We start from the raw sequence: 15,537 nt of genomic DNA, 5'->3' as shown, positions 1-15,537 counted from the left end.
CCCATGAGTTTATTAATTAGTGGCTCTTACCATCAGCCAATCCAACTATGCTTACAGCAGGAGTGGTGTTGTGATAATAAAAGTTCTTTCTTTTTTATTAACCTGGTATTGGTTCAGTTCTATGTCCTGGAATATCTCTGACTAGAGGGCAGCAACCACAGACTGCAGTTTTTTTTTCTCTTTTTCACACTCTTTGGAGAAAAGAGCTTGGAGTGCCCTGGGGTTGGTTTCAAGTGTCCACTCCTGTTTGTGGGTTCAAAAGCACTTGATGGTGGCAGTGGATTTTTATCCCCAAAATCTAGGATTTTAGGATTTGAGGGGAAGTTTTATACTAAAGCCGGGAAATATAAGATTTTGGGGTACTTTTGCGGGCTCCCACTTCTGCTGCATTCATCGTGTCAGGGTGGGGAATCATCCTTGACACAAGCTTATACCCATGATATAATTATAAATACTGTATTGATCATTTATAGGACTTTCGGGGTAGTGACAACTGAGAAGTTGTACAAAAGGCAACATGAACTTTAAAAGTAGTTTTTGATTATATTAGAAACTTTAAATCAAAGGGAACTAAGTTTAGTACCCAGTTTTTTATTTTTAAATTGACCTAGCAGTTTGGAGTAACTCCTGAAAAACCCAGAATTCAGGCAGTTGTGGAGATACCTCCGCTAGATAGTTTTGTCAGTTAGCTCATACATTAGGATTTGTATTTGTCTTTCTTCTCCTACAGGTCCCAGTAAAGATTTGAGCCCCATGTTGCTAGGCACTATGAAAAACAGAATAAAAATGGTCCTTTGCCCAGGAGAGTGTGTAGTCTCATTAAGACAAGATGCAGCAAGTGGGTACATCTCCAATTATCCCCACAGGTCGTACTTTTGTTAGCCCTTGCAGATTGTGCAATATGCGGCGATTTCCTTATCTATTGTGCTTTATTCCATACTGTCTTTTTTCTTTACATTTACTAATGCTTGTCCCTTTTTATTTTTCTTGCTGCCCCTTTCCCATAGTCCTTCTCATTTTTTTCATATTCTTTGACATTCTGTTGAACAAGTCAATGTAGTTTTTCTTATGTCCCTAAAAATGTATTCCAGCATTGCTCCCGCTTTTCTGAAGTTGCACTGAGTTTGTAAAGCATGTTGGAAGCATAATGCCACAGATCCTCCCTGTGCAGCTAACTTTTCCTTAAAGAAACCTGAGAAAAAGGGAGCTCTAGAGGAGACACAAACAGTCATTAGGGATGTCTGCTAATATTATTTGTCTAGCCATCACTGATATTCTATCCCGAAAGAGACAAGGTGGGTGAAGTAATATCTTTTATTGGACCAGCTTCTAGTTGATGAAAGAGACAAGTTTCTGTGTGACACAGAACACTTCTTGAGTCTAGGATTGGTAATCAGAGTGTTATGTATCCTGGGGCCAACATGGCAGGAACACAGCAAACACTGCACCCTGATGTCATGCACTTGAGAGACTCCTGCTATGGGAACCCATTGATGGTCCTTGTTCTTTCTCTAATCAGACTCTGAAATGTTTGTCTAGAACGTTTGTTGACTTTCCCCTTAAAAGTTAAGGACTTATTTTACCTTGAATTTTTTTATCTGAGTGAAATAAACTAGGAGAGAACATTTCTTTCTGTTATCATTATACCCAGTGTAATAGGTGTTTGTCCATAGAACTAACTGGCTAAGCTGTAGAATAAGGTATATTCTATTTCACTGATGAAGAACCAGTTTCTTAATTTACTGTAAAGGACGTCTGGCAAATCTCTGGAGGATTGTACTGATTTTATTTGGTCCCTGCTTCATAAGGGAAAAAAATGCCTAAGAAAACTCTCTAGAATTAGTAAATCTGCCAAGATTTTTCATTTCCTCTGTTAATGTTGCCCTTGCTAAAATATCATAGTTTACATGCAAAAATCCCTGGAGACAGCACAATGGCATGGAAAATCTGCTTTAAAAGGACCCCTGGATCTAGTAACCTACTTTGTAGTTCTCAATGTGGTCATGCCAGAGAGCCAAATTCCATTTACAGTTCCAGATGGCTTCTCAGTCTGCCAGAGTCTGAGAATGTTGCAAAGGCTTTATTTCTTAGAGCAGGGGTTCTCAAACTTTTTGACACAGGGACCAGTAAATCCATTCACAAACTTTTGGAGGACCGGTAATGTTCATTTGCATATTCATTAATCAAATGATGAATATTCAAATAAGTTGTTTCTGGTCCTCCTAAAACCCCTAGTGCCAGCTTTAGCAAAGCTTTTGATATGGTCACCCACAATATTCTTGCCAGCAAGTTAAGGAATATGGATTGGATAAATGGACTGTAAGACAGACAGAAAGCTGGTTAGACTAGGGTTTCCCAAACTTTTTACTTTAGTTGGAACCCTTTTATTTCAGTTCTGTTTTTTGCAGCCCAAAAATATAAACACACTGAGAAAATACCAGACATATAATGTGTCTGGTATTTTCTCATTGGGTAAGTTGTATTACTAGAGGTATCAGTTTGTAGTTTCGAACTGCCTGGTTGGTAAATGTGCTCAGGCTGCATGAATGTGTCTACCAGCCAGATAGTTCGCAACTACTCGAGGGTGTGTGTGTGTGTGTGGGGGGGGAACAATAGAATCCCCGGGCCGGACTAACTCATGCTTTGCGGGGAGGAGGAGGGGGGAAACGGGGGCAGTGCCCCAAGATCTACATATGGCCGGGTCAGTCCCGCTCCCCACAAGCCGATTCATTCCTCCCCCCTGCTCCGCCCGCAGCGCCTCTGGCCAGCCCCACTTCCCCCAACCCCGTCCCAGGCAGCCAGTTCTCCCCCGCTTCTCCTCCCAATCTCCCTTGGCCAGCCCTCCTTCCGACGGCCGCTTCTCCCACCCCCTTCACATCTTCCCCAGAGCTCCCTGCCCCCAACCTCACACCCCCCGGCAGCCCTGCTTCCACCGGCTCCCCAGCCTGCCCCGATTCCCCCATCCAGTGCTGCTTCCGGTGGCCAACTCTCCCCTCCTCCTCACCCCAGAATCCCCGACACCTGCACATTCCCTTAGCCCTGCACCCTCCAGGTGCTTCCCCCTTCCCTTACTGCCCCTTTGTCCTCTTTTTCCCTAATACGTACCTCCTCACCACTCTCTGCCCCTTTCCCCTCCTGCCCCTCTGTGCCCTCACACATGACTTGCTCCATCCTGGCCTTCCTCATGCCCACCCCTTCTCTCAAGCCCTCTCCCAGCACCACCTCCTCCAGCTCCCAATGCTCTTCCCCTCTCCTCTCCTCTCCCAGCATCACCCTGTCCCCCCTCCCACTGACACCTCTGGCACCAGCCCTTGCCGCGGCCCATAGTTTAGGAAATGCTGTCTTAGAAGTTTGGTAGTAGGAATGCCTCATTCACTGAAAAGGGATTCTTTGTTGCTGACCAATGAGTAGTGTTGCCATATCTTTTTTTTTCCCCCCCTCACATTGGGATTTGCATGGTTTTAGCCAGGTACTTTTCTCTCTTGCCAAAGCTTGTGTACAGGATGTTAAGAACTCCTGAAGTAATTTTTGGCACTTCCAAAATATTTTGACATTTCTGTACAAAGAGCATTTATAAACTGGTTTGAATATCTGAATGCATTTATTCTCAGCCTTTTAATCTTCAGGTACTATATTGGAATAGTCTGGGTGAGCCACAGAATCCAGTGTTAGAATTATCAGGATTTGCTGACAGACACTTCTAACTTGTATGACTACAGGTCTGGAATCTCATTTATACTTGGACACTTTACACTGGTAAATGAGAAGCAGACCCAAATACCTGTATGACAAATTTGATTATCTCCCCACATGCTACGAGGTATGTTAGCATATAGTCGTGTAAACAATTAACTGATAACCCTGGGTTTATCAGTTAATCCTAATGACTAAACGTTCCCCTCTTGCTGCCTCTTTTAAGCTGGCTCTCCATGAACACAGGATCACGTGGAGCCACTCCATCTGCACCCACTCTGATAGAGGGTGACGGGGCAAGCAGAGCCAGTTCACATGGGAAGCTGGCTTCAGGCCAGCTCCCCACAGGTAGTGGCTCATGTAGAGCTGCCTGCCTCTCATGCTCCTGTCTCCCTATCAGAGGCAGCAGCCTGGAGGAGTGGGGGACAGGCAGGAGCCAGTAGGCCTGGGGAGGCAGCTTTTAAATGCCTGCATATGTTGGCTTTATGGAGCCGCCTGCCCCCTCCACCTTTTTGCCTCCCACGGGTTGGGGGTGGCCGGAGCTGGTTTTTATATCGGTCTCTCTCACAGACCAGCTCCTGCCTTCCACCCCACAGTGCTGGGTGACAGGAGACTCCCCAGGGGTGGGACCAAGAGCACATAAGCTGCCAGCCCTGCCCCTGGGAACTATTGGATAATTGTGAAACTGCTAAGATTTGGTGCACTTATATGATTATTAAATTACCCAATATCTAACTACAGACTACTACACCCCAAGGGTACTGCATTTGAAAGTTTTGAATATTTACATTTGAGATTTCTGTAGTCTAAAAATGTCCCAGGACCAACGTTTCTTGGGTATTTCTGAAGAAACTTTTTCATGTAGTACCTGTTTTATCATATGATTAATGCAGAAAATATCACTAGTGACTGTCCTGTAGTTAGATTAATTAGATACTGAATGCCAATTGCCCTGGGGAGGAGGAAGGTTGGACCCTTATATTCCTCTTTTTCTACAGCAGAGATCACACAATTGGCACTCTAAATATTTAATAAGATTTCTTCTGATAATCTGCAGTAATGGTTACATTTTAGAATTCATAGGATTCAGATTTCTCTCTTTGGATATTTACAGCTTACAAATATGCAGGCCACATTGCTTTTTCATAGTCACTCTATAGTTGCATGTTTGTTTTATTGTGTGTTTTAATTCTTTATGGCTTTCACATCACCTTTTGCAGTGAGATTTTACATGAAAATGATTTTACCCCATGTAATGAGTGTACATTAATGTCAGTGGGAGGTGTTTGTGCTTTGTAATAATTAAAGTTGCTATAATTCTTGTATTACGTAGTTGCTTTTCAGTCATGTAGATCGTTCACTATGCTTTAACCTATTGGTATTAAAGAGCTACTCTACCTTCATGCATTTTTTTAACAAAGTTGTGCTTAACATCTGGAAGAAACACAGAAGATACTTTATAATAATTAGTTTTTTGTCTGTTACTGGCAGAGACTGTACTACCCAAAAAAGGCCTGGTGTAATTTCCTAGATAAGAGGGAGTAGATTTTAAGGGGCTGATCTTTTAGGTTTTACAATTTTCGAGAGTCTGCAGTGAGAACACAATCTCTGGTCTATTTTTTGAAGGGATAGCATTAGGTCCTCATCTTTACATTTTTTAAAAGTGAGGATAGAATATAGGTTTCCTGACTCCCAGTCCTGTGCTTTAGCTACAAAATCATCTTTTCCTCTCAAGAAGCTCAGAGTAACCTTCAGCTGTATTGCTTGCATGGAATACCAAATGTCAGATGTCACTGAAAACCTTTTTTATTTTTTTTCCTTCAGTTATTCAGTCTGTGCGATGCCTTATCTAGAAATGACCTCACAACAGCACATACATATGTCACACCAAAACAGAAATTACAGAGCTTATGAGACAGCCCTAGTGCTGGAAACATCTTCAGTAACCTATCTGCTCATTGATTGTAGCAATTTTGATCAGATTACATTATACAGGCAGTCCCTGACTTACGCGGATCCGACTTATGTCGGATCCGCACTTAAGAACGGGGCTTTCTCGCCCCGGAGCTCACAGGCAGCGGTCAGCCACTTCGACCTCTGGGGCGAGAAAAGCTGCTCCCGGTGCCCCTGGTCTGCTGGGGACCGTCTCCAGCAAACCATGGGCACCGGGAGCAAAGCGGGTCCCGCGCCAGAGCAAAGCCTCAGAGGCGAGGCACCCCCCGCTGCCGCTTTGCTCCCTGTGTCCCTGGTCTGCTGGGGGGGGGGGTGCAGCTAATGTGCCCCCCCCCCCCCCCAGCAGACCAGGCTTTTGTTGTGGACCCTGGGGCAGAGCAGCTGGGGCGCTGCCGGTTGGTCCCGCAGCGCCGCTCTGGGCACTACTGGACCAACCCGGCAGCACCCCAGCTGCTCTGCCCCAGGCGTCCTGATTCAGCCGCTGCTGGTCAGTTTCAGCAGCGGCTGAATCAGGACTCCTGGGGCAGAGCAGCTGGGGTGCTGCTGGGTTGGTCCAGTAGTGCCAAGGAGCGGTGCTACTGGAGCAACCCAGCAGCACCCCAGCTGCTCTGCCCCAGACGTCCCTAAGTCAGCCGTTGCTGAAACTGACCAGCGCTGACTACAGGAAGCCCGAGGCACAGTTGCTCTGCCCGGGGCTTCCTGGAATCAGCTGCTGATCAGATTCAGCAGCAGCTGACTTGGGGTTCTTAAGTTGAATCTGTATGTAAGTCAGAACTGGCGGTCAGTTTCAGCAGCGGCTGAATCTGGACGCCAGTTCCGACTTACATACAGATTCAACTTAAGAACAAACCTACAGTCCCTATCTTGTACGTAACCCGGGGACTGCCTGTACTGAATTCTTACACTGACTCACTATAAAGTGGCATGCTGATTTTAAATTGGTACCGTTGGTTTTAAAAACTCTTTCGTGACATTAACTCTCTCGCTGTTCAAGGCTACATCCTTGTGAGCCTTATTCTGAAGGGTGCTTCTGCCTTGATGCTCACTCACTTTTTAGGAATCCCACCATTGTGTCAGGTAGCCAGCAGATGGTACCTTACTATACTGGCCTCTATGGTATGCTAATTACTGCCCACAACACTTCATTTATCCTCACTTGTAAACAACTATAAAACCCAATGTTTCATGCTTTCCACTATTTTAATTAGATCCTTTTATTAAACTTTTTGAATGCTAAGTGGGGTTTTTATGATGCATTTTAATTTTTGTTGTTATCCAGTTCCCCAAGTTTCAAGTGGTGACAGCTTATAAATTATTAATTTGATATAGTATTAGCATGACACATGAAATGAAATCTGCAGAAAACTAGATGCTCTTTTCATTTTATTTCTAGCTCATTCAAAAGCGTTCTAAAGCTACAAAATCTACAGTCTCTAAAAGGTAAGGAGTAGTTTATTAAAGAGGCATATGTGTAAATCTAGTAAATTTTCACCTCATGGTATTAAACCTCATTCCTCAAGATCCATTTCAGCTTCTTGGGAAGAGAAGAACTGAGCATCATCTAATGAGATCTGCAGTGCAGTAACCTTCATCTCATCCCAGCATAAAGTACTATAAAGAAGCTGTTTCTTCCTTAACAAATGTAGATTGGTTTTCCAAGCAGCAGTTCAGTGTTTGAAATGTTTAGCTTTCTTTAGTTAGTATATCTATACTTGTATTCTGTCCTTCCTTCTCTGGATGCTTTTGCTACAGTTATTGTGGGATGTTTTAAACTGTGAACCACTTTTACAGATAAAGAGAAAACATGTACTTTTTAAAACTTCAAATGAATTGATCTTCTGTAACTTCATGAATTCCTTACAGTGTACATTTGAATAAAAGTAAAGAAGTAAAATTTTACACGCAAAAATATTGAGTGTGGAAAAAAGCATTTAGCTGTCATGTTCACATGTAGTTTTTTCTTTAGTTTCACTTTGACAATTGCAAACAGAAGTAATAGAACTACTGTATAAAGTGTCAGTAAGAAGTTGACTTTTTAGCTAATCATACTCAGTTGTGGTTCTTTAAGAGCAGGGTTACATATTTCTGTACCTAGTAAATTTCTTTCATGTAAGTATTTACTATATTTCTTCAAAACTTAAAAGGATATACAGGCAGTCCCCGGGTTACATGGATCCGACTTACATCGGATCCCTACTTACAAACGGGGTGAGGCAATCCCGCACTAGCTGCTTCCCCCCAGCAGACAAGGGAGACGCGAAGCTAGCGCCTGCCCCCTCAGCAGACCAGGGAGACGCGGAGCAGCTTTTCTCAGCAGACACCTCAGCTTGAGAATAAAGGACTGAGGGAAGTGAGGTATGGGAGAATAAAACTGAGCTCTGGAAAAATGTTTGGCTAGAGTTTCCCCTACTATATGTACCAGTTCCGACTTACATACAAATTCAACTTAAGAACAAACCTACAGTCCCTATCTTGTATGTAACCCGGGGACTGCCTGTATTTTCTCTTTCTGTGCTACTTACTCTCTCATTTTATTCTTGGAAATTGTGGTTGCCAAATAAAAGACTGGTTTGGTGCCCAAAATACTTTGGCCATGTATTTTGAATCTAACTTATTTCTTTTGAGTCACATTATTGTCCTTGTAAGAAGCTTGAGTTATCAGGCATTGCACAGTGTTTCCCTGGAAACGCATCACCCCACTCCATCTCTTGCTTTTGGAATATTTACACAGTTATTCCACCACTGCAAAATTAGGGCTCCAATAAAGTCTGTGCTCACAGCCTAGAATATGTAGTGAGTTGGCTCACAGGTTCACACCACTGAAAAGACACACTTTCTTCCTCCCTCAACCACCTCACGCTGGTATGGATGGACATGTATTGGTCATATTCTTGCAGAGATGTAGAATCTCACCTGCATAGACTTTCTCCATTCTCCCCCTTGTGTTAACCACTTTTCTTTTTATGTCCATAGCAGAGGGGGTACAGTAGTTAGTTGTTCCTTATGCAGTGGAATTTCATAAAAACTTGGATGACCCATTGTGAATTATGGAAATTTGACAGAAATCAAGGGAACACATACACCAAAAGCAAAGATCATGTATAATTAAATGTGCTTCTGTTCATTTCTTGGCAGATACAGTTTAGTTTTAATTACTTATCATAATACTTCAGTATATATGTACTATATTTTTAAAAGGAAGGAGGTCATGAGGTAGATCACATAACTGCACTTTCCTGTTAAATATTTGCGGAGAAGTGAGGGAAAGGCATTGTTGTGTACACATTATGAGCTGTGCAAATTAGAGACATGGATATTGGCAAGGCTTCATAAAGTAGATAATACTAAAGTCCATATGGTAAAATAGTCAAGCATACAAACTAAGAAGAATGAATTAAGTATAACTGACTCTCCTAATTCATAAATGAAGTTGAGATTGAAGTGTGCGTGTATGTAAAAACATGGAGTATAATTTCTGATGATTGCTTATTCATGATCTTGGAAAAATAGGGGTAATCCACAAAAGAACCTTGCTACCCACAACAAGTGAAGAGAACTAAACTCAGGCCATAAATAAAATAAAAAAAACCAGAAATGGAAATGAGGCTCAAAGATTAAAAATCAGGGAAAAAGAAGGGGATAGTGAGCAGAGAAATCCAGACAGCTCCCATTGCTTTTCAAAGGCATCTAGAGAGCCTTGGAATGTGGGTAGAGAATGAGGCAGAGAATTGTAGTAGGAGAAAGATGGTCTCATGGTTAAAGCAATCAAATGACACCTGGGGATATGGATTCTATCTCTGTCTCTGCCACACAGTTCCTCTGGATGCACAGCAAGTCATTTAAGCTTTGCTCGAGTTGTCATTAACTGTATATTCCTAACTTTCTGGATGCCTGATTTGAGTATCTGGGATCTGATTTGTAGAAATATTGAGCACTCACAACTGTAACTGAAACCAGTGGGAGCTGCACTTTATAGCAATTGATAAGTTGAAAGTTATTAGCAATCTATAAAATTAAGTCCTGCATAGCTCATATTAGGCACTTAAAATAAGTAGATGCTTCTGACTTTATTCTCTCTTTCAGTTATCTACCTATAAAATGAAGATAATTTCCCCCTCATTTTATAGGATTGTGAAAATTAATTCATTAATATTTGTGAAGCACTCAGGAAAAACCCAAAAAGAGATATATTAAATCTATCTTGAGAGCATGGTTTGACTAGCGTGCAGTAAATAAGAAAAGGCTCATGAGGTGAAAACAAAATATTGGATAGCTGCTTGTTGAGGGTATGTCTACACTGCACCATTATTTTGAGATAATTAGCGTTCTTTCGAAATAACTATGCAAGAGTCTACACAGCCGTTCCGTTATTTCAAAATAATTTTGAAATAATGGACGGCTTTTTCAGAAATCTGTAAACCTCATTCCATGAGGAGTAACGCCTATTCTGAAAGAGCTATTTGGAAATAAGGCATGTGTATACGCTCCACTGCTGCTATTTCAAAATAACCCCTCACCAGAGCCACTCTAAGTTATTCCTCTCCCAGTGCCTTCTGGGGCGCTAAATCGAGATAGCACATCTACATTAGAGAAGCCTGCCTCGGACTCATTTTGAGGCTTCCCTGCAGTGAAGACGTGCTATTTCAAAATAAGCTATTTTAGAATAACTATTCTGGATAGCTTTCTTCGAAATAAGGTGCATTGTTAGACGTACCCTAAGTGACCACTGTCCATTCTGAATATGAAAAATCCGGTATATAATCATGTAATTAAAGACTGTATCATAATGCATAGGCACTAAGGAGCTGAATTAAGGTTACAAATGCAACCTTAATTCTGGTATTTCCTAATTTTTAAGTGACTTTGCAGTCTTAATAATTTTTTTAAAAACACGGGTTTGTTTTGTATATGTAGTAATTAATACATCAGATCCAGATCATGCAAATATTTTTTACTATGAGTAATGCTAACTGATAGTATAAGGAGTCCTTTTGAGATAGTAAGGAATGTTCTTTGAGGAAGAGAGAACCTATGATTTGCTGCCTCTCTACTGATTGGACCAAAGGCAGATATAGTGATCTCTCCTGGTGCGTTAGGGTTTGGGGGATATGGGAAAAGGGACTGCTCACCAAATTACTACCAACTGTGTCTGCTTCCAATGGCAGGCAGCTAGGAACTCTTATATATTTATATTTTATTTCTCTGCTCCCCTTGCAACTTCTCTGTAGTGTTTTTATGCTCCCACCTCTTTTCCTTTCCTACAGAGCAGAGTTGTCCAGCCTCTGCCTGCTATTTTAGCATCTACAAAATAGCCAGTGGCTCAAAGCATAGCCAGCGCAAAGGACCCTTCCTCAACTCTTGCTGAGCTACTCACAGGGATGCTGCTTGAGTTGATGAGAAAAAGGAGGAACTTGGAGCCTTCAATGAAGGAGCTTGCTCTGCAGTCACTGAGTCTTGCGGAAGAATTGGCAGTCTGCTGCGATTAGCTGTGGAGAAGCAAGTCAGTGCAGAAGCCAGCACTACCAGAGTGCTAGAGAGTAATGATGGGGGGAGCACTACCAGAAATCCAAGAAGGGAGAGAAGCACTGCAGTCCAGGTAAAGCCTCCTCTTTATGGGGGAAAATCTGAGAAGGCAGTTTCCCTTCAGTACAACTAGATGCTAATGAACCTATCTTGCTCCACTGCTGCTGTCCCAATACCAGGTACCTCTATCATCACTTCCCTTCTCTGGACAAAGGGACAGGGAATGATGGCTCCTCTGTGGTCCATGTTTGGATAGCAGTCGTGGGGAAACAGACTAGCTTTATCTCTACTGCTATTCGCAGACATACTCTAAACTCACACACAGTCTGGGGCAGGTAAGCTCAGAGAAGCATTCCACCAGCATCTGTATTATTGAAAAGGTCAAAAGCTGGCTTGGGAAGTTATCCAGCTCAAAAACTGAAACTGGTTTTATCTTTTGCACGCATTGCAGAAGTAATCTATTCAAAGTGGAAACAACAATCCAAAGGGAAGTGCCTTAGTAAACATAAGACAATGTACATTAAAAAAAATGCAAATGCAGGTATCTAACACAGATGTGGCTGCAGTCTTTACACAGAAGAATCAGTTGTACCCACAGAAAAGGATATTTTATCCATGGCCAGCTGTTATGACATGGTGGAGCTTGCTATGTAATAATCTAAGAGTACTAATATGTAACTTTATTATCGAGAGTGATTGTATAACTCACACAGGGCAGTGAAGTGTTTGTTATATAACTATGATGCTTTAATTCAGTGGGCAATACAATAGCTGCACAGGTAAGAATATTCTGCACACTCTTGAAAGACAATTTGGAAAACTAACGACTTGGAGGATCCTCTAGTCTCTAGCAAAGACACAAGCTTTGTTTTGTTCAGCTGGTAGCCTGGAGTTCAAAAGGAAATGAAACAGTTAGAGGCTCTTGAAGTAAAAGAAAGGGCATTGTCAATTGCCAGGATATGTCCTCAAAGACCAGCTGACACAGAGGCCCTGTGGAGGAGCCTATTGGAAATTTATATCTACCAGAGTCTACTTGTGGAAGATGTTTAGACATCTTATGAACTACGCCTGTGTACACGTTATTAAGAGAGTTTTCTCTTAAATCAGGAATGGGCAATAATTTTGATTGGGGGGGCCACTCCAAGAATTTGGTAAGTGATCAAAGGCTGCACTCTTCTATACATAAATGAAGAAGGTGCGGGGTCTGGGGTGGCGGTCGGGTGCAGAAAGGAATTTGGGGTAAGGGTTTGGGATGCAGGACGGGGTTTGGGATTTGAGGGGAAGTTTGGGTGAAGGAGGGGGTTCTGACCTGGGCAAGATACTAGGGTGTAAGAGTGTGTGTAGAGTCCGGGAGGAGAGTATAGGTGCAAGATTGAATTATGACCTAGAGGGGAGGAGGTGCAGGATCTGGGAAGTGGTTGTGACCTGGGGCAGGAGTGCGGGAGGAGGTGTAGGGATTTGGGTTGTGACTGGGAGTAGAGGATTACGGTGCAACATCTGGAAGAGTGTTCTGACCTGGACGAGGGATGTAGGGGGGGCATGCAGGGTCTGGGAAAGGAGTATAGGTGCAGGATCAGAGGTGCAGAGGATTTGGGTTATGTGGGGTAAGAGTGCTGGGGTGCCACAGGTAGGCTCTGGCCAGGAGACACATGGGTGGCTCCTGGTCAGCAGCCCTGCCCAGCAGATCCGTCAGTCTGGCAGGGGGGCCCGTGTATGCTGCTCTGAATGCTGCGAGCCCAAGGGGAGAAGAATAGGCAGCTCCCATTGGCTGGAAAAAGGTTAGGGATGGGGGCAGCATATGAAACCTCTCTCACCTCCTCTCTGGCTTGCAGCATTCAGAAAGCTGCTCTGAGTAGCACATAGGGGAGGGGAAAGCAGGGCCGAGGTTCCTGCTAAAACTGTGGGCTGGATCTGGCAGCTTGCTGGGCTGGATCCAAGCCATGAGGTGGCAAAATTTGCAGATGATACTAAACTGCTCAAGATATTTAAGAACAAATCAGAATGTGAAGAGCTTCAAAAGGATCTCACAAAACTAGATGACTGGGCAACAAAATGGCAAATTAATTTTAGTGTTCGTAAATGCAAAGTAATGCACATTGGAAAAAATAATCCCAACTATACATACAAAAAGATGGGGACTAATTTAGCTACAACCACTCATGTGAGAGATCTTGGAGTCACTGTGGATAGTTCTCTGAAAACATCCATTCAATGTGAATGGCAGTCAAAAAAGCAAATAGAATGTTAGGAATCATTAAAAAGGGTTAAAGAATAAGACAGAGAACATCTTATTGCCTCCATTCATGGTATGCCCACATCTTGAATAGTGCGTACAGATGTGGTCGCCTCATCTCAAAAAAGATATAATTGGCATTGGAAAAGCTTCAGGAAAAGGCAACAAAAATGATTAGAGGTTTGGAATGGGTCCCGTATGAAGAGAGATTTAAAAGACTGGGACTTTTCAACTTAGAAAAGAACTGACTAAAGGGGGATATGATAGCAGTCTATAAAATCATGACTGATATTGAGAAAGTGAATAAGGAAAAGTTATTTACTTATTCCCATAACATAAGAACGAGGGGTCACCCAATGAAATTAATAGGCAGCAAGTTTAAAACAAACAAAAGGAAGTTTTTCTTCATGCAGTGCAATCTCTGGAACTCCTTGCTAGAGGAGATTGTGAAGACAATTTTATCAGGGTTCAAAGAAGAACTAGATAAATTCATGGAGGTTAGGTCCATCAATACTTATTGGCCACGATGGGTAAGAATGGTGACCCTAGCCTCTGTCAAAGGCTGGAAATGGATGATAGGAGAGGGATCATTTGACGTTTACTTGTTCTGTTCACTCCCTCTGGGGCCTCTGGCATTGGCCACTGTCAGAAGACCGCATACTGTGGTAGATGGACCTTTGGTCTGACCCAGTATGGCCGTTTTTATATTCTTATGTATTTTGCCCACCCCTGTCTTAAATGCTTTGGTTCTGAATAATACATTGCATTAAAAAGGCTATTGGTTACTGAATACCATCCTCAATAATTCTGGAGAGAACAGAACTCCAGATTCTGGCCCTCAGTCAGGCCTGTGTAGATAATCATGGTTAGTACCAAAAGACTGTAGCCAGGGTGGGTATTGGAAGCTGAGAGAATCATGATTCCATCTTGAGATTGGTGATGTTTAGTGCTCTGAGACCTCAGAAGGGGTTACGTTGGAAGAGGTCAGGAAGGATCAGAAGTGCTGTTAGCCCACGGTCTGTGACACCAAGGGTGTGTCTAGACTACATGCCTCCTTCGACGGAGGCATGTAGATTAGCCAGATCGGAAGAGGGAAATGAAGCCGCGATTAAAATAATCGCGGCTTCATTTAAATTTAAATGGCTGCCCCGATCTGCCGATCAGCTGTTTGTCGGCAGATCGGGAGAGTCTGGACGCGATGCCCCGACAAAGAAGCCTTTCTTCATCGACACAGGTAAGCCTCGTGAAACCAGGTTTACCTGTGTCGATGAAGAAAGGCTTCTTTGTCGGGGCATCGCGTCCAGACTCTCCCGATCTGCCGACAAACAGCTGATCGGCAGATCGGGGCAGCCATTTAAATTTAAATGAAGCCGCGATTATTTTAATCGCGGCTTCATTTCCCTCTTCCGATCTGGCTAATCTACATGCCTCCGTCGAAGGAGGCATGTAGTCTAGACACACCCCAAGTGAATAAGAAAAAAAATAATTCTCACTGTAGAGGAATTATTAAGCTGCCAATGGATGTTCAGTGCATTATCTTTCATTGCAGATTCTATAGTTGATTGTCAGGTTCGTCTCATGGCTGATAGTATCAAGTGTAGTCATCTGGTGACACCTGTGGCTTCATATCTGTAGAATAGACCAATTAGCAAAACAGAGGGCTAGTGGCTTTTGTTTTGAACCCCTTAAACACAGTGATATCAAAGAATTCTGAAAAGTAGAAGGAATCTCTCCATTGCTCATTTGAAGTAACAAAAGAGAGTTCAGAAAATTCAGCAAGGTCAACATTCTGTTTGTTCCTCCGGATGTTTCAGGAACAACAGAAGAGATGAGACACCAGACGGGAAGATATGAGAACAGAGTTTTAGTGAAAGACAATCCCATTGAAAACAGCAGTGTTATATTGCTGTCACTGACGGCATAATTTGGCCTGTTGAATCTTAAATTACTATAGCTAGTGTACAAAATGGAAATAATCCATCCAATGACCTAACAAACCTCTTACGCACAGTGACTTAAATGGGACTATTTTTATGCTTAAAGTTATTCACTTGTTTTAGTGCTTTGCTAGATTAGGACCTTAAAATACTTTTCTGAAGGCTGTGTTTTGCTAATAACATGCTATTTCACTGCAT

At 42.7% G+C, this 15,537-nt stretch overlaps 1 protein-coding gene across 2 annotated transcripts in view; it reads left to right on the top strand.

Moving 5' to 3' along the window:
• The window catches only part of CDYL (chromodomain Y like), a 153,954-nt gene that overhangs the window by 91,948 nt on the left and 46,469 nt on the right, over positions 1-15,537 (top strand). The window contains exon 2 of one of the 2 annotated variants that reach the window (XM_075921309.1): positions 7,040-7,086. The exons of the other annotated variant lie outside the window; for it this stretch is intronic. The gene's annotated coding sequence lies outside the window, so the exon portion shown is untranslated. The remainder of the gene's footprint in view (positions 1-7,039; positions 7,087-15,537) is intronic. 2 annotated transcript variants of the gene reach the window in all.

This window comes from Pelodiscus sinensis, chromosome 2, assembly GCF_049634645.1.
Source record: "Pelodiscus sinensis isolate JC-2024 chromosome 2, ASM4963464v1, whole genome shotgun sequence".
NCBI lineage: Eukaryota > Metazoa > Chordata > Testudines > Trionychidae > Pelodiscus > Pelodiscus sinensis.
This window is presented reverse-complemented; position numbering and strand designations above follow the sequence as displayed.